This window comes from Pinus tabuliformis, chromosome 5_2 (genome assembly GCF_031772625.1).
Source record: "Pinus tabuliformis cultivar Carrire ecotype Pingquan chromosome 5_2, CPIR1, whole genome shotgun sequence".
Taxonomy (NCBI): Eukaryota; Viridiplantae; Streptophyta; class Pinopsida; order Pinales; family Pinaceae; genus Pinus; species Pinus tabuliformis.
The window spans coordinates 359,476,257-359,496,330 of NC_142306.1; the positions used below are offsets into that span (position 1 = coordinate 359,476,257).

Sequence of the window (20,074 nt, forward strand, 5' to 3'; positions counted from 1 at the left end):
CGACATTTAATCCTCATGCTAGAGCAGCACAAAATTATAATATAGTGGAAGATCTGGCCCAATCGCCATCCGCTATGTTGACACTTGAGGTACTGCAAAATTGCCCATCCCAAAAGCAGGCTTTATTATCAGCTATCAGTGGGATAGACCCAAAGGATTCCAATCTCGTATCCTTTAATCATAAAGGATACGATCCTCAGTTACTAGCCCAACTAGCTTTCCTCGTTCAAGTGAAAGCCCTCAACAAAACTGTTCATCGAACAATTATTGATGAGGGGGCATCTACATGTATTATGTCGATGAGTTGCTGGAAAACTTTAGGATCTCTAACCTTGTCGCGATCTTCGACGACATTAAAATCATTCGACGGACGAACATATACCCCATATGGTATTCTAAGTAACTTGCAGATTGAACTAGGAGGGAAAACAATAGAAATAGATGTCGAAGTAATCAACGGAAACCTCAATTACAACATCCTACTGGGAAGACCATGGATATATGCTATGGCTGCTATTGTGTCGACCTATTTTAGGAAGATTGCATTTCCCTTTCAAGGAGGGATTACAATCGTCGATCAACAAACCTTCCTCCCCAATGGTTCTCAAGTTACGGGAAGCATTCCAATGATCCATGGAAGCCCCAATTTGCTTCAAAATATTGAAGTAGGCCTACTAAAATACCCTATATTAATGGGAACTTTTGCACTTCCACCTCCAATAAATCTGGCGAAAGTAGCATCGATAGGAACCTGCAATATGATATCTTCGATTGAAAAGATCTCAGGAAACGATATAAACATGGATCATACGCAGGTATTGCCTCCAAGCCCAATGGAAATATTGTAGCAATCAATGTTCCTAGCATGGGAGGCAAACCCAAATCAACGCTCATCAAGCGTTTGGATAGATAGGTCTAAGGAATATGGCACCCCTTCAGATCCTTGGTCGCAAGTGCATTACACCGACGAAGGAATTGTTCAATCAATGGTAATTGAAGGGGCACCATGGGAAGATTACCACCATCGTTCCCTTCTTCCGGATTGTGAAGAAGATACTCCTGATGACCTTCATCATCCTTCAGTTTTTGATTTCCTATCAAATACTGTAAACACGGTGGATTCTGAGCGAAACTTGTCCAACATTGAAGAGACTATCGCCATAAATATCTCGACCAAAACAGATGTTGTAGAGAATATTTATGTTGGCAAATGTTGTTCTCCTTCAAAACTGGAAATATATAACTCTCTTTTTCGCGAATTCAAAGATGTCTTTGCTTGGTCATATAATGAAATGCTAGGCATTGACTCGAGTATCGTTGAACACGAAATCAAGATGTATCCAAATGTCAAACTAGTACGACAACGGCTACGGCAGGTGCACCCCAAGAAATTTGTTGCCATCAAGGCGGAGGTTGAAAAGCTCCTCCATGCTGGTTTCATTTACCCAGTTCCTCTAACCGATTGGGTATCGAACATTGTTCCTGTTATGAAAAAACAAGGAACGATTAGAGTGTGCGTCGATTATAGGGATGTAAATCAAGCTTATCTAAAAGACAACTACCCTACACCCTTCATTGACCAGATAATTGATGAATGCACTGGATGTGAAATATTTTCATTTATGGATGGATTCTCCGGGTATAATCAAATAAATATCCGCCCACAGGACCAGTCAAAGACTGCATTTATTTGTCCGTGGGGCACATTCGCATATCGAAAATTACCCTTTGGTTTAAAGAATGCAGGGGAAACATTTCAAAGGGTAATGAATTATGCCTTCCATGACATCAAAAACATCGTTCAACCATATCTCGACGACCTTCCAGCTCATTCGCGAAAGCGGACTAATCATCCGCAGCATTTAAGAGCGATATTTCTACATTGCCGACACTACAAGATACGACTCAATCCACACAAATGTGTGTTATGTGTCAGTTCTGGTCGTTTACTTGGCTTTGTAGTCTCAAAAGATGGGATTTGTCTGACCCATGTAAGGTTCAGGCAATCATAAATTTTCCTCCACCTTCGAATTTGCTTCAGATTTAGAAACTCCAAGGGAAAGAAAACTTTCTAAGGAGGTTCATTCCAAATTACGCCAAACTGGCTAAAGGTTATACACGTCTATTGAAAAAGGAAGTGCCCTTCGTCTGGGATCAGGTTGCGCAAGCTTCCTTTGATGCTTTAAAAGAATCCCTAATGAAAGCATCATTAATGTACGCTCTCGATTATCAAAAATACTTTAACCTGTATCTAGCTGCAACGGATACAACCATAGCAATGGTTTTAGTTTAAGAAGACAACGGAATTGAACATCCTATATATTATTTGAGTAAGAACTTAAATGATACAGAAAGCAAATATTGTTATGTTGAAAAGCTAGCGCTCGCAGCTGTTCAAGCAATACAGAGATTTCGACACTATGTCCTCTTTAGAAAAACTATCATTCTGTCATATTGCAACCCCGTGACTTATATATTTTCGCGACAGTTGCTGGGGGGAAAATATTCAAAATGGATAGCAATTATACAAGAGTTTGATCTGGAATTTGTAAAATCCAAGTCAAAGAAAGCCCTGGTTTTCGCAGAATTATTATGCGATCTCCCATCATCATCCAATGATGAAACATCCAAAGAAACAATCGTGGATGAATCTTTGTTTATGATATCTGTAAGAAATCCATGGTATGGAGATATAATCATTTATCTCCAAACCCAAAAATTTAGGCCTAATACCTCCCGTTCCGAACAAAAATGTATTCGATACCAATCAAAAGACTACATGATCGTCGGTGATACACTTTACCGTCGTGGTGTCGATACAGTTCTGAGGTGCCTCACCCATGAGGAGGCCGAAAAAGTCCTAAATGATTTCCATTCAGGCGCGTGTGGGGGGCATCAATCCGGTTATGCTACGGCGCAAATTTTTTTACGAGCATGATACTTCTGGCCAACAATGTTCAAATATTTCATAACCGCAGTCAGAAGTTGCCATGCCTATCAAATTTTTGATAGCAAAACCAAAAGACCACCCACACCTCTACAGCCAATAGTTGCTGTTGGGCCATTCGCTAAATGGGGCATCGATTTCATGACATGTAACCCCACCTCGACCGGGGGGCATGGGTATATCATAGTCGCAGTTGACTATTTTACCAAATGGGCCGAGGTGATGCCTACATTAGATAACACTGGTGAGACAGCTACCCTCTTCTTTCTCAATCACGTAGTCACCAGATTCGGCGTCCCACAGGCTATAGTCACAGATCATGGATCACATTTTCGCAATCACATGATGGTCGAATTAGCTGCCAAATTAGGGTTGTCGCATGACAGCTCTACTCCATATTACCCGCAAGCCCACGGACAAGTTGAAGCAATCAACAAGGTCCTGAAGCGCATGCTACAAAGGATGATTGGAGTTCACAAAAGGAGTTGGCACCTGATCCTGTACTCAACATTGTGGGCATACCGAACATCGGTAAGGAATGCGACTAGGTTTACACCTTTCCAACTAGTGTGGCCTAGAAGCGATCTTACCAGTTCAGTGTGAAATCTCGTCCCTCAAACTCGTAATCGACCCTCTCCCCGGAACTTCAGAAGAAGAGGCTCGTTTCTTGGAACTAATCCAATTGGATGAAACCTTTCGTGATGCCGCTTTGGCTAACGAAGCCCATAAGAAACGAGTCAAGGCAAAGTTCGACAAGAATGTCAAACCCCGTGTCTTCTCAGAAGGTGACTTGGTCTTGCTTATGACCAAGAATCCGATAAATTGGGAGCAGGTAAATTCAAGTCTTTATGGATGGGTCCCTATATTGTTAAATGAGTGTTAGCAAAAGGAGCCTACAAGTTAATGGATTATGACAAGATTCCACTGGCACAACCTCGTAATGGGTTGTACCTTAAGCGTTACTATGCATGATTCAGTATGGTAACCTATATGCTTTTGTTACATTTTTGTTTTCGCTAAAGTATTTGTTTTGGTCAAGTAAATCCGCTTTTTACATTTGTTGCAGATGTCGAACCTATTGGAATCATTTGTTGGATATGCTGATGGAGTGTGTTATCACTGAAAAGTCTGTTGCCAAAAAAATTTTAGCCTAGCTTAAAGTCAGGGTGTTTTCGCAGCGCATAAATCCGTTAGCAGTTTCGCAGCGCCATCTGTTTTAGTGATTTCGTAGCGAAAACACTGACCTTGCACTAGCTGCACTGCGAAATTGGGAAATGACAGATATTTAAAGTGAATTGATGGAAACACTGCAGGAAACGAGGTTTGTCAAGCTGTTATATGTGGGCTTGTACTCCATTGAAGGGGAACATTCCAGTGGTAATTTTGCTTTGCGCTCACAGCTGTTGTGGCAGGTTCTCATGATCACCAACGAAGGTCCATCAAAACTCTGTTTCATACTCAAGTCTCAAAACCGTGGTCCTTTTTGAAATCAATGCTCGATCAGAATCGGTTATGAGAAGGCTTCTGTTATTCCAAGTTATCATTGCCTTGTGTCAGTTGAAGGGTTTTACGAGTGGAAAAAGGATGGAGCGAAGAAGCAACCATTCTATATACATTTTCAAGATAAATGAACAAAGGATTTCCACTGTTAATGACATGTTCGCGTACAGAGAAGGATTTTAATGAATGTTTGACTCAGTGGAAGGAATCTGGGCTGCAGTTTGATGGTACAGTCTGTGTTTTATCATCTCGTTCAGCACAAGAGGAGCTGATTGAAAGATGTTTTTCGTTTTGCAATGGGAAACTCAATATGTTGATTAATAATGTCGGTACAAATATGAGGATTTCTCATTTCTTATGTCTACCAACTTTGAATCAGCTTATCATATATCTCAGCTGTCACATCCTCTACTAAAAGCATCAAAAAAGGGGAAGCATTGTTTTCATTTCATCAGTTGTTGGTGTTGTAGCTATTCTCTGGTACCATATATGCAGCCAGCAAAGGAGCAATGAGCCAACTCACAAAAAAATCTTGCATGTGAGTGGACAAGTGACAACATACGTGTTAACTGTGTGGCACCATGGCATACCAAGACATCACTCGTGGAGAAGCTCTTGGAAGACAAAGAGTTTGTGTTACTTGATCGTACTCCTTTAAAGCGTCTTGCTGAGCCTCATGAAGTTTCATCCCTCGTAGCTTTTCTTTGCCTGCCTGCAGCTCTTTATGACACATGGCAAGTTTCTGAAGGAGGAATATTCTTTACATTTACTATTTTGACTACACGTTCCTCTAAGGCGTTGGCGTGGCTTCATGATTGAATGATTGTTATATTGGGGACAGAGGGCGAAATTGATGCTTGGTGGAATGAGCACGTTTACCCTGAAAAATGCCGGTTGCCTGGAATATGTGAGATTTTTACGGAGTTAGTTCACCAAACAAGGAAATTCCAAGGGCGCAGAGGATTTTTCGAGTATGAGCATGTATCAGAGCAGGACAGTCTACGAAAGGATTGTTGTGTCCCGGTACCAGCATTCAAGAGGAGCCATGAAGGACCCCATGTTCATACAACTAATGAAGTTGTTGTACATTATTGTGAGACAAGATGTCATTCTTGTGGCTAATTTTGCCGACTTCTGATCGATCACCCTGGTTCGCATAACACAGTGCATGGCAATATGAGAAATGCTAAATTCATTTCAGAATCAGAGGAGATTGATATTGTTGACAGAAAGTATGCATGGGGAAAACGGGATTGGCAGAAATGTGCAATATACATTGCAAAAATAAAAAAAAACAAGGCAGGGGCCACATTCGTTTGGACCGTGCCCAGAAAACTGCACCAGCAAGTTTTGATGCAACTACTGCAATCTGGAAAATGTTGGTGGTGAATTTGAATGCATTGCCTCCTTAGAGGGCCATGAGAATGAAGTCAAAAGTGTTTCTTGGAGCGCGTCTGGTATGCTACTTGCCACATGTGGTCGTGATAAGTCTGTCTGGATTTGGGATGTTCAACCAGGGAATGAGTTTGAGTGTGTTTCAGTACTGCAAGGTCATACACAGGATGTCAAGATGGTCCAGTGGCACCCTAATCGTGACATTTTGGTCTCTGCTAGTTATGATAATTCTATCAAGGTTTGGGCAGAGGATGGAGATGGTGATGACTGGGCATGCATGCAAACATTGGGAAATTCTGTCAGTGGCCATACATCAACAGTGTGGGCGGTATCTTTTAATTCTTCCGGAGACAGAATGGTCTCCTGCAGCGATGACTTAACGTTGATGGTTTGGGATACAAGCATAAACCCAGCGGAGAGAAGTGGAAATGGTGGGCCCTGGAAACATCTTTGTACCATTTCTGGATATCATGATCGAACAATATTCTCAGTTCACTGGTCAAGGAGCGGTCTTATTGCTAGTGGAGCATCCGATGATTGTATCAGGCTCTTTAGTGAGAGCACTGATGATTCTTAGTTGCTGCAGTTACAATGTTACAAAAAGCACCCTATAAAGACTCAAGTCAGAATTTTCATGTGACTGGGATGCAATAATGAAAATGAAGTTAAATTGGAGCACCTTGCCAAATAGTGGTGACTGGAATGTACTCTTTGAACGGTTTCCTTTCTGCTCTAGTTATGATTTTTTCATTCAAATCCATGTTACAGCTTCAGATGAAGATGATTTTCAGAGTTGGAGAGGGTGGTTTGAATCACGTTTCCGTCATCTTCTCTTGAAGTTTGAAAAGCTTCCAGCATACTGTGATCCAAATCCATACCCATATTTTGACAAGAATCTAAAGGAAGCCACCAACAGGGTAATTTTTCCATAATGACCAATAGCAACAGCTGCAACCAGTGGGTTTGTCTACGATGGCAGTATCCTTCAAATGGTGAACCGTGAAGCCTAGCAAATAGCAGCTATTCAATCTTGTGAGGAATTTAGAGGAAGACTGTGTTTTTTTTAAATCACACAGCAGTTTCGTAGCGCGCTACGAAACTGCTGTAAGTGATGTTTTTCAATGCAGAATAAACAGTTTGACCGGGAATGTTAGAAGAGAGACACTTGTACATCAATACAGCCTACAGCTCATCTGGAGACATGGTGTTTGGTAGCAGCGTTCCATACTTTGAGTTATTAAAGAATTGGGAACATGCTGCTACATTTTCGGAGAATGTTGGAAGACAGGGACCGTGAAAACAGGGCACACATCTTCACCAACTAATGAGTCATCTGCACAGCTAGAATCCAAGGCAGCTCGTTCAGTGAATCCCTCTCCAATATATTTCGGCCACTACAGAAAGTGTACAGGTGTCAAAGCTCAAGAAAGGCAACATGCACACGAGGAGATGGAGTTAAAGTTTCAATGTAATTAGGACTCTATGTATTTACAGCACAATGCTTTATGTATTTAATAAGTTTGTTTAAAAATAGATAGGGTTAGTTAATGATAGGCCATCGAGCTCCCCTCATGCTGGAGGAGGAGACTCAAGTAGTTTTAGTTTTGTTTTCCTATATATAGGAGAAACTCTGATGTAAGAGGGGTTGGAGATTTATGAAAAAACAGAGTTTTTATCAGCTTGTGTAAGAAGACTTTTGACAGTAATATAAGAATTACTTTTTCTTCCCAAGATTCATTATGTGTTCAATGCTCAGAATATGGGTGGTTTTGTCATTATCCTTTATGTATTTTACAGCTCACTAAATATGCAATCACTCTGAATTCACCTAGTGCTCAGACTTCCTGTGTATATTTATGAGTTGTGTTTCTTTTTGAGAGATGTTTTGAGTGTTAAACATTATATGCCTTGGCTTCTATGATTGAGTGGTTAATAGATTACTGCAGAAGTGTTTGACTCCATGAGCCCAATGGAAGAAGTGTTGTTTTGTTTTTCCAACCAGCTTTATTTTCATGAACTGTGTGAAGAGTTAGCCATCTGTTTTTTGTAATTAAGTCTTATCAAAAATCTGTGAGAGAGCCCTCTCTGACTAAGGAGGCTAAGCCTTAGTCTAAAGCCTGGTTGAAATAGTTACATGAGATCTTGCTAGGTAGCAGCCCTTAGTACTGATTTTGTGATAACAGAGTGAGTCGTAGTTCGCGGAACCTATCTTCTGCGGCCTGGGCCATTTTCAATCCAAGCGGCGAGTTAGTAAGTTTCAGAGGGGTATGTATTGGTCGATCAACGAATAACATCGCTGAATATAGCACATTGATAGAACTTCTCTCTGATGCCATCACACATGGCATATGCCGACTGGTCGTCAGGCTAGACTCACAGCTCATCATACTACAGCTCACGGGTATCTACTCCGTCCGAAATCCAGCTATCTATCGCATGTTCCTAAGGGTCAAGATTTTGGAAAGGCAATTTTATTTTATTCAATATCAGCATATTTCCAGAAGCTTAAACACATTAACTGACTCAATGGCAAATTATGTGTTAGATAGACATTTGCAACATTTATAAAAAGAAGCATCTCATCAATATTTGCATTAGGATCATATAACTTAACCAAAATTAAACTCCGAAAATCAAAAATATATATATAACTATTTATGGTTTACACATAATGTTCTGTAACCAAGACAAAATTGGTCAAATGACCCAAAACTCAAAACGCTAGGGGGCACCCTAGTCTAATGATGCTGGTGATAACAAGTCACCGCCTGTGCAATCATGCGTAAAAGCCTAGTCCATCGACTTGGCACGCCAATAGTATGTCGCTGCAACCTCAAAGGTAGCTCGTCAGTCCTCACATCTGGAATACCAAGAGTGAGGCCCTCGACCTGATCCTATAATGCTGAAAGAGTCTCGGCCACATCAAGGTCGCGAAGGATAGCCCTTCCAACAGCCTCTCCTGTTGGGGCGACAGCTGGCACTCTCAAGCGTACTACTGGCCGAACGGGACCAACATCTGCATGATCACATGAGTTCTGATTATTCTTGACAGAGTAAAACACGAGGGCATTATAAAAGAAAAATGATAAACAGAAATATGGTCAAGAATTTACCAATGGCACCCCACTGTTCGCCAGCTGGCAGTACCAAATCTGGGTCACCCCAGAAGTCCATACCAGCATATGGATACTCGGAATAAACCATCTCCTGACGATAAAACCACCCGAAGAAGGTATCAGAAAAGGAAATCTGAGACTGACCAACATGTCTAGACATATGGTCAACCCATCTCTGCATACGTGGTTTAGTCGGTGGAGGTAAACCGAGTGCAATATACTGCAGCTGCATCAATGGTATCTTTTCCAAGGCGAAGGCGGTCAAAATAGAACCGTATCCAAATTTCTTCAACCTCCCGCTTTTCACCTTGGTCAACTGTTCTTTCATCACAAGGAGTACTGCGTCACACCAGTTGAACACCTTCGGTTCAAGACATTCTAAGGCGTACTGAATATAAGATCGGTTGGCCACATGAAGAGCCGCACCACCAGCCATCCTACCAAAAATTAACAAAATGGTCCTCAAAGACCTGTCAGTGACATCTCAGATGATGATCTTACCGTCTTTACTCGGCTGAGATCCCTCTCTGCAATACCTGCGAACATAATCTCTCACAGATTCACCTCCACGGGTTGAACCTGATAAAGAGATGGAGGCACCCCGCCTCGATAAGCCGGTCAAAAAATAGATGTCCACTACAGTCAAGGGGATGGATTTGCCCCTAATCTGGAACATCTAGCTGGTAGGGTCCCAAGCATCAAGCAAATACTGCAGCAAGTTGATTTGTTGTCTCATGCTAGAAATTCGGAAAAACTTCAACAGGCCACAGTTTCGTAATGCATTTACTGTAACCGGATCATGTAAAGAAAGCATGTCATCTTCTTCATGCTCATGTTCTCGCCATGTAATGGTCATTTTGCTCCAATAAATCTCTGAAAACAAACAAGAGAAGAGTTAGATCCTCATTTGGTGAGAAACAAGCAAGAATTTCCATTGAAAACTGTGCATAAATTTCCTTCCTTGCGCTCATCGCACCCACAGTAGTGTTCTGGGTGTGTTGCATGTCGATTGGCCAGTGGACAGGCCAATATCCAACGCACCTTTCGATGCATAAAGGGTGCGATGGAGCTAGGGCGAGTTTTTCAAACCCCAGAGGCTCAGAAAAACCAGAAATTAGGCTCAAAATGCAAAATGGAAAGGATGAAATGAAAGAGCTCAGGTTTAGCTCCTACCTGGTCTAGACGGCGCCGAAAATCGTCCATAAAATCTCTCGGAATCAGCTGGTGAAAAATCAAAGGGGGAAAACACCTCCAAAGCTCCAACAAGCCAAAGTTCAAATGAAATGGTAAAATGAGAGGTAAAAGCATTTTTAAATTACTTTTACGTAATTCGAGTAAAATATTAGTGTCCTAACTCATTTTTCAAACATATATTGTTCATTTCTAACTAGTTTGATGAAGCAATTGAGCATGCAGTACAATCTTTGAAAGAACAAAGCTATTAATGGTAAAGTCAAGAAAAGATCGTCACATCAAGCAGTTTTAACGCAAACTTCATGCTCGTTAAAAAATAAACATAAGCAATGAGCAAATGTTTCCCCCAGTGTTTAAGCTCAATAAAAAATGAACCAATTTCCCCTAAATAACCGTCGTGAATGTAGTACTTCAGCCTTTAAACCCTTGGTCGTGTTCTCATCATCACCTCCACTCTATATTGGCCGATCATTCACCTCCATTTGATTGTTTACCCCTTTTGAGGAACAGCTGTGAAGAGTGATCTTGTTAGCCATCCTTGTAACACTGCCATGATTGGGAAATTCCAAACCTTACCTGGAATCAACTGCTACCCGAATTTATCACTCGTTCCTCAAAGACGAGTCTCCTTTAAGCTCTTTTCAACTGACTCGTAAAATATGAAAAGATTTCCGAGCCATTGGCCTCTCCAGCTCATTTAAGGGACCGGAAGTGCTATCCCTCCTTTAGATTTTAATTTTTTTGGACCTGAGGGATTATTACACAAAGATCGAGCGCTTGTTTTGTTCAGCTCGTTAAAAGTATCGAAAATTCATCCCTTCTGTATTGTTTTATACTTTTTTCGGACTTAAGGGATTAGATGACGAAAAAGGATTTTTGGAGTTTCCTTTACGCTCCTTTTCAGACTCTCTAAAATTGAAAAGGACCGAGTTATCTTTGTCGTTAAACTCGTTAAAACCTAATAGCGACAAACTTGTCCATAGTAGACAAGAACGAGTTTCACTATGCTAGGCTCGTTAAAACATAGCAATGGGTTTGCCCGAAGGGCAAATTATAGAACAAGCATATGTTATCCTCCTCAAGCTTGACAAAAATAAAGAAGTACTGGTCAGCAATGACTGGGGAAAAATTGGGAAGAAAACTTGAAGAAACTTTGTTGGTAGCAAGTCGCTCTTGAACATGACACTTTCACTCCGCATCCAAGTCGGGTTGGGTTATTTCATTCACCGGTCACATCACCATGGTCACATCACACCATCCACATTTGGGGTTAATGCTACCAATCCATCATGTCAGTGTCGCCGGTATGTTCAAGAGAAGTCACTCAGAGAATTCACCTGTGTCTCACCTGCTGCAATACATTTATGCTCCATTCTTTCATGACAGCCACCCTGAACCTTATATCACCAGACCGTTTTCACCTCCATTAAGATCATTTGCTCTGTTTTGTGTCATTGATGTGGAATTCATTAAGGCCCTCCTATGACGGGTCGCTTCTTGTCGACATCAGCTCATTATCCAAGAAGTCGATCTAGGAACACCCCTTTCAGTACTTTGAAACTTGCATGCCTCAATGGCAAGTTTCTCACTTCCGGCGACAGGTTTACATCAATGGCCTTCGACCGAAAGATTTTACGTGGTGTTCGACACCAAGTCCCTTATTCACACCACGTGAATTGTACTGTAGTACCTTGAGGATCATTATCATTATCGGCGATTCCTCTCGCGCCTGTTAACAGCTTACATCATTGGCTGGTAATCAGGTGATGTCTTTCCATGTTCGACTCCAGAACATCTCTCACATGGATCGACTTGTACTTTGAGTGAAGATCGAACGAGATTGAAGACCCCGGATCTAGTTTCATCCATCCGGGCTGCGATATATATTCAAGAAAATAAAGACATCAAATGTACATCATTGTTGCATAGGTAATCATGCAATCTATGGGATGATGGTTCCTCCGGAATCATCAGTCTACACTCAGACGATTGTCTGTCCTATGTACATGAAATGAATTTATAAAGTTGAGCATGGGAATGCCCGCCTCAGCTAGATCATGAAAAATATTATGAAGATAATGTATTGTATTGTATCTTATTACAGGTCTCCTTCCAGCTTGAAATAACTTCGGATCCTCATGATAAAGCATTTCACCCGACATCAAAAAAGATTAACGACCTCATGCTTTAGGGGGAAACTGTTATAGTCATTTTTGGGCACTGTAGCCCCAAGCATAAAATGTCCATAATCCAAGGGCTCCTAAGTCCCTAAAAGTGTTGTTCCAACCCCTAAAGGAACAAGGTCAACTGATTACAGCTTCTCCCAGAAGTTCTCCATGAAAAACTACTCAAAACTGGTCAAAACAGGATCATTTCACCTGCTCCATAGGCAAAGTGCGTTGCATCTCACCTAAGTACACTCAGTGGGTGCGTTGCATTTCAAAAAGCCCTTCTATGGGGTGTGATGGGCGAGAAGAGACAAATGGCAGTGTCAATCCGCGAGGTGGAGAAGCATGGAATCTTCCAGAAACTTCTCCTGTGACACTTGCCTCTCTGAATTCGACCAAGGATGAGTAAGAGATCATCAATCTCCAAGTGGAAGCAAGAACTATCAGAGGGAAGACACTAATCAAATCACAAGCTGACTCATCTCCCTTACAGACATCTATATATGGATCCCTCATCCCAGAGATCCAGAGGCTGGAATTTTGCATCTTGTAAGGAATTGTTGTTGGTTTCTTGAGGCAACATCATAGTGTTGGGTGATCTAAGCTTTGTATGAGGTGAAGAAGGGCTTACTTGCTGAGAGGATGATGCTGGGTCAGAACAACTGGTTGTAACTCTCTTGTCTCTTTCTTGATTATCAATAAAGCTATTCAAGTTTTCCTCCATACTTTTGTGTAATCTATGTTTTGTGCATTTGTATGGTCAATTTACATCTGATCCTAGATTGCTTATGATAATAGATCCACGTTCTCGTATAGTGTTATGTTGCTTTGATTCTACAGGTACTCTATGAAGTTGGGTATACAAGAAAGCAAGTAGCAAAGGACTATCAGAAGAGAGAGGAATCGAGCAAGGAACCAAGCGCAAGACAGAGGTTGGTCTCCTTTATTCTTCTCTCATCTATCTTTCATAAAGGAAAACGAAAGTAGTTTTACTTTGTTTGTTTCTAAGGCAGCTACCCGCCTTAGTGGGATTAGCAGTTCTGCATAGACACTTTTCCCTGTAACACCAGCCCTCAAAGAATAACAGTTCTCTTGCCTACTCTTGTCTTGGATGCCCTACACATCCTCGAACAACATCAGATGCCAGATGATTACCCAATCCTTCTATTCTTTCTTTCCAAGTGAAGACAAGAATGTTGTGTCTATCTCTCCCTCTAAACTAGGGAATATATGCCCGTTCCTATAAAGGAATGTACCCAAGTTCCCTCTGAGTAGAAACTTGCCCAAGATCCCTCTTAATTAGGGACTTGTCAGAGCTCCCTTTTAACTAGGGATTATCCTTTTCATCAACAACTTCTTCTTTGTGGGTCCTTCAGTTGCTTGATCACTTTCTTTCCTTGATGTTATGAAATTTATTTGAGCTTCTTCCTTGTAGGGAATCAACCATAAATCACTTTCCTTCTTAGTTTGTCATGCCATTCCTTTCTTCATGGAAAGTGGCCTTCTTGATACATGTATGGAACTTTCATCATATGGCTACTTCTTTCTCATCATGCTTCTTTCAGGAATTTCTATTCACCACATGAATGCTAGTTATACTTGCACTTACAACCGTTGTTCTAGTAGCCCTGCATATATCCATCCATATATTATTCAAGAAATCAAAATATAACATTAAATTAGATACCTTACAAGATGGCTTATTTATCATGACATCTTTGTTGGCTTGAATCATCAGCATCGTGCATGTTCATATCTCCAGGGCCTTTTTAGGTGCCAAGGGTCCTTTGATCTTTTTCTTTCTTCTAGGTCAGATTTCTCGAGCCTTATAGGAGATATCTTTGGTAAACCTGTCAAATGGTGATTCCTAGTGTCCATGGTGTCTTTTTATTCATGATCTCTTTTCTCATATGCTTCTTCCAACTCAGTCACCTCATACTTCATATGAGGTCATTTCTCATGTTGTCTTTCATCAAAGTGTGTGCATGTTTTTAATGAAAGAGATCTATTCTTGAACATGCTTCTAGAGCACTTCCCCATGCTTATGAAAAAAATGATGACATGACTTTAAACTGAAAAATATAGATACATTGATTATGCTACTAGAAAAATTCCCATGCTACCACTGAAGACATGGCTAACACATAGATGCATACATACCTCATCTTTGTTCTTTCCTTGATCATTTTAGGTTCCTTTGATAGCTTCCGAGATTGAGATTATCTCAACCTCCTTTGCTTTCCTACGTCTTTCTTAGCCTGCATATCATTCTTTCTTGAATCCTCATATGCCCTTTTTGAAACTGTTGATGGTGTTGAACCCGCCAACATGTCAAGGGGATCTCCCCGGTAAAATGTCCCAATTAGACCTCAGACCATTTGGTGTAGGAGTCCCAGCAGTGGGTCGTATGGTAATGCCTTGACCACGATTTCACACAGAGGCAAGTAAGATAGCTCTGTTGGTAGCAAGGGTGTGACAACTACAGTGAGCCAAGGAAGGTGCATGAGAGTTTCTAACACACGGGGGTTGAGATGAGTGCACCCCTTGGAAACCTGTGATAGCACGCAGTTAAGAAGGGAACACACGAGAAAAGATACATCACAACATGGAAGACAAGGTAGCAAGCAATCCAAAGTGATGGTTAGACCAATAAAACATTTCAAAAAGATTCATACATACATACACAAATAGCTATACATGCATGCGTAAGAAAACCAATACATATATCATTTAGAGTAAACCAGATATTATAGAATACAATACAACATATGCATGAAACGTGTTGGCTCTTGTTATATTAATAAGTGTAAGTTCCAGTCATACAATACATTTGTGTCCAACCGCTAGTTCCGATAGCGGAACGTTACAACCACAACCGCCTGCTCCTCCAAAGAGATGTACTAGCTCTACGCAGTGGAGAAGCCAAGGCTTGTTACAATACTATCCAAGTTCTCTCCAATATAGTCTTATCAGAAGCTTCACTGACAAAAAGCCTCTCGAATGAGTTATGAGGGACTATTTATAGCAAAGGGTGGGGTGACCCTTGACATTCCCCTTTGCAACAGTTCAACTACCGTCATGACTCTTCATCTACTCTATGGCTATTATATCCAACTATATACACTTGACTTACACTTGAAAAGAAATTACATTACAATGCACATGTACCCATGTGAGAGAAATGGCTTGAGAAAGCCTTGCTAGACATCACTCTGACTTAGACAACCATGAAAATCCAACTCCTCAACATCCTCATGTTGATCGACATAAAGATATTGATGCCAAGATCGGTAGTCCTTGATGGTGTCTGTGTGCTTCGCGGTGACATCTGTTTGAAACCTGACTCTTGCCTCCATGGCATTTGGGTACACTACTCGGGCTCCTCTGTCCAACTCATCTGAAAGCATGTGCATGATTGTCTTCAATGAGGTCGGACCAACAACATACTGTGCATGATGTCTGCATTGATAGGAAAGTCTAGGCTGGTAGCAATGTGCATCAACTCGTCAAAGTATGAGTCAAGCTCTAGTCGGACTTGTGCCTTTTTCTTCAAGTGGGTGAGAGTCCCAATAGATGGGATCGCATGTGTGCACACCACAACATCCATACTCTTGAATACTCATGCATGGTAATCTTGTATGCTAGTGATTAGCTGTGGGAGATATTCATAGTTCTAGACCTGACTCCATATATGTGCTTTCAGCTCAACCGCATTGGCCCTCATCATCTTAGGCAAGTGAATTCAGGCTCCCTTGTATTTAATCATCCATGTTTGCATGTCATCAACAACATCATGCAAGTTCGTCAAGATACGTACTCTTCTAGCACATCACTATTGCCATCCGTTGAGATGGACAACTGCCTTATGCACGGTACCAAACTTAGAGTACAACGCTCACATAACTATGTCAAGCGACAATACTTCATCTAGTATTTCCTTCTTCAGTTCAGCTCGAGCGGACACTGTCACCAGCTCTCCTCCTTGCTTGGCGTTTTGTAGTTTCTTCACCATTCACTCATTCTCAACTATCAGAAAGTGAACACTTAAGCTAGTGGCTTCAGCATACACTCTGGTTGCATCAGCAAAGGCTGTTAGATGTTTGTGCACATCAATCACAATCACTCATTCCTCAACTTGCACAGGAGATGTATGATCCTCTGGAGTTGACACTCTATAATACTGCACAACTCTATGTTGAGAATCGTTGAATGAGATGTTGTGCATCTCTCCTTCTGACTGATCACCAAGGATCTCAGTGCCTCCTTGGTCACTTGAGACTTGCTCATCATTTGGATGTGGTGAAGCAGGTAAGTCGACCTCTTGGTGGTGAGGCATGAGGTCGGTGTCATGTTCCAACTCTTGTTGCTCCATGTCTGCATCCAACTGTTGGAGTGCTTATTCTATCTCATGAGCGAAGTCTTGCTCCTGCGATGGTTCACCCTGTTTGCCTAATGCTAGCTGTTTTGATAAATCCACTACCTGTACGGACGTTGTTTCATCTATTTTCACATGTTGCACCCCCTACTATACCTGTTGCTGATGCACTTCCCTCTCATGCTTCCGTAGTTGTTGTTCCTTCTGGAGTTGTTCCCTCAGCTCATGCAACTTCTTCTCTGCTTCTTCCATTCTTCTCTTATCCCTTTGCCTTTGTGTGATTCGCATGTCGCGTTGGTACCTCTTTGCCTCTATAGCCATAGCTACTTTCTCTACTAATGGATCTGCTCAGAACTTGCAGCTTTGCTCCTCCTCCATGTGATCGACAATCTTCCTCTTGCCCTTGTCACGCATTGGTATGCTTGCTTCTATTGCTATTGTTGGTGTTGGTGCTGGTGCTCTCCGAGTCATGTTGCTTCGCTACCCACTCCATAGCTAGCCGACCTGTTCATTAGTTCTGGAGAAACTATGGCAATATCTCCATGTGTCATCCTCGGCCCAATGAAATGCCCCGTGGATCCGGTTGAATTGTACTCTCGTGTAGTGATCCTTCACAATGCAATGTGGGTCACACGGATTGTAACTTTGGAGGTCGAATGGATACTTCTTCATCTGTTTTGCTTCGACATCTGCTTGCTTAATACTCTGGATCTCATATAACCCAATCCACAACGGAAGAGTGGGCCAAGGTGCCTTCTTCTTCCGGTGCAGTCTAGCTGACAATCCTTCCGAGATGTGATATACTAGTTCCTACATGACAAGTATTTCCAAGGCAAACTTCGGTAGAACATCCGGAGGCTTCTCCATGCTGAACGTTCGGATGAAGGTGTCAGACGGTGAGGCATACCAATCAGTAATGTCTATTAGTGCCTCCATTGCTTCCTTTGACATACAGGGTGGATCCTGCTCGAATATCATCTTGTAGACTAGGGTGAAAAAATGGTCAGACAACTGTGTGATTAGTCCTCTGAAACTGCATTCAGACAACAACTTGAAATATGCATTCACAACAGTCTCCGCCGGTGACCATGCCCACTCCAAACTTGGGAACTCCTGTCGGGCATAGATTGCATCTAAGATGTAGGTGGACATGTAAATCTCTGCATGCATACCTCCGGGTGACTGTCAAGCTTTCGTTACTTGTTCCTTCAGCTAATGAGCCAACATGCTGGACTAGTTACATGGTTTTCCTTCTCTGGCCAATTGGTCCAGCGCGACCACCCAACTCTATGGGAAGGTTTTCATGCTTTCTTGGCCATACAGTCGACATGCAAATATGACCAAGTATTGATATTCCTTTTGCATTATCTTTGTCTTGTAGATCTGGTTGGGTGTCAACCTGAATCGAGCCAGCTCCTTTACCCAGTTCTTCAGAATGTCTCTGGAGTTAGAACTGTTGTTGGGTAAGCTGAAGGGAGTCTTCATGATAGTCGCAGGCTCTGACATCTGATACTTATCATCATAATCTCATGCCCAGAAGGTTTCAAGCTTTTTCCCACTGACACTGCTCAAGGTCATCGTCTCGGGATCAATGTGAGAGATGATCCAGTGTATCATGTTTGTGCATGGGAACATGGGGTATCTGCATGAAATCTGGTACAAGCTGAACTTGTGAATGTTAACATACAACTGACAGTGTTCGAGGTCTTCCTCAAAAGTGCCTGAAAATGCTTCATTGACCTCTTGCCATTTCAACTTGATTTCCTTTTCTAGAAACAACTTTGTATCTTCATAGATTGGTAGACATGCGGACACTCATTCAACTGCTGCTCCAGTTGCACATTTGTCAATGTCTTTTGATCCCGCTCTCTTGGGGGCATTGATCTTGTACTACTAAGAGGCAGATGAACACCTGAAAGATCTATGAATAGTTGAGTTGGATGTGTCGAAGAGTCCTAGATGTGTTGTAGGATGTTAGAGCTCCAAGATCGATGTGAAAGAATGATCTCTGATGCGTCGAATAAATAAGTTTTGAGCTCATGACGTGCATGCCGCAAATCTAGAAAAAAGTGACACTTGGAGCAAAGTTTCTAAAACAACTTTGCATGTAACCTCCAGCTGTTAAAAATAGCTCCCTAAATCATGGGATGCCTTTTGCATGTTGCCTTTTGCTATTTTGGGAAAAGGAAATCCATGCATGCAAGTCAAGTTTCCTTGGTCCCGAGTGGAATTGGTCAACCAACTACTCATGCATGAACCTGCTCAATTGCTGGAAGGAAATGCACATTTATGGTTGGGAGTTGGGCTGGATGCCCAAGATATTTGCACAATTTCTAGGCGGAGCTACTCACTGCTGCCCAGATTTGCGCAAATTCTGGACTGAGCAAGCCTGCTGGGAAAATTGCACAATTTTCACTGTGAGTGTTGACTGGTATAATTGTGAAATTCTGGAGCCCAGCAGACTGCCAAACAGGATTGCGCAATTTCTGGAGGGAAGGTTGGTTTCCCTCCAAAATTGCACAATTTTTTGGGGGAGTTGCTCAGCCTGCAACTAGACCAAGTCCGGATGAACAACCTGTGAGGGGAATGCATCAAGCTGTGATCGACAGGTTGCCTTTGTAAAGGAAGACACTGAAGCTTGTGTACTTGATGAAGCAAGACAAGGTGTTGTGAAAGGTTGGTAGGGTAGCTCCGAAATGAAGCTAAGGCAAAATTTTGGACGGTGGTTGTAGCCACTACAATAGAAAGTCATGAACCTTCTATTTGAAGATTCCACCGGAGGATTTTTTTCATAGTCCTCATTCGGCAAATGTTCTTATTAATAATAATGGCCTTCTAAGATGATTCTTCCAAATGATGATCATTCCTTTATGCATGGATGAGGTCATTAATGGTTACATCCTTCCTACATGAATATTTTTATTTGATCTTCTACATAATTCTCCTATATTCCTGAATATTCCATTCCCATAAATCATGCATTCTATCCTATAGCTACATGCTCCTATGCTACCAAAAACTTTAAATAGAACTCATTTCAAGAAGTTTATCTCAATCATAATAGAGATCTGGAGGAGCTTCCTTTTTCTACTTCTTATCTTCTTCTTTCACTTCTTGGGTAATGTTAGCTTCCTATCGCTTCCTCTTGTTGTTGTCCTTATTAAATCTAGGACAATCCCTATTATAGTGGCCATACTCTTGAAAACAAAAGCATTGGACTTTGGACATATCTCTTTTATCACAGATTCTTTGTGGACCAAACTTGCCAAATTTTCCTTTTTTCTTGGCCATAAGAGCAAATGCCTGCTCCTTTGATTCCACATCATCTTTGGCTTTGAGCCTAGTCTCCTCAATTTTGCATAGAGACCAAAGTTCATTC

The 20,074-nt window shown here is 41.6% G+C and overlaps 1 pseudogene; it reads left to right on the forward strand.

The window, feature by feature from the left end:
• The first annotated feature begins 5,685 nt into the window (after positions 1-5,685).
• On the forward strand, positions 5,686-6,419 carry LOC149158948 (protein CIA1 pseudogene; annotated as a pseudogene).
• The last annotated feature ends 13,655 nt before the right edge of the window (positions 6,420-20,074 follow it).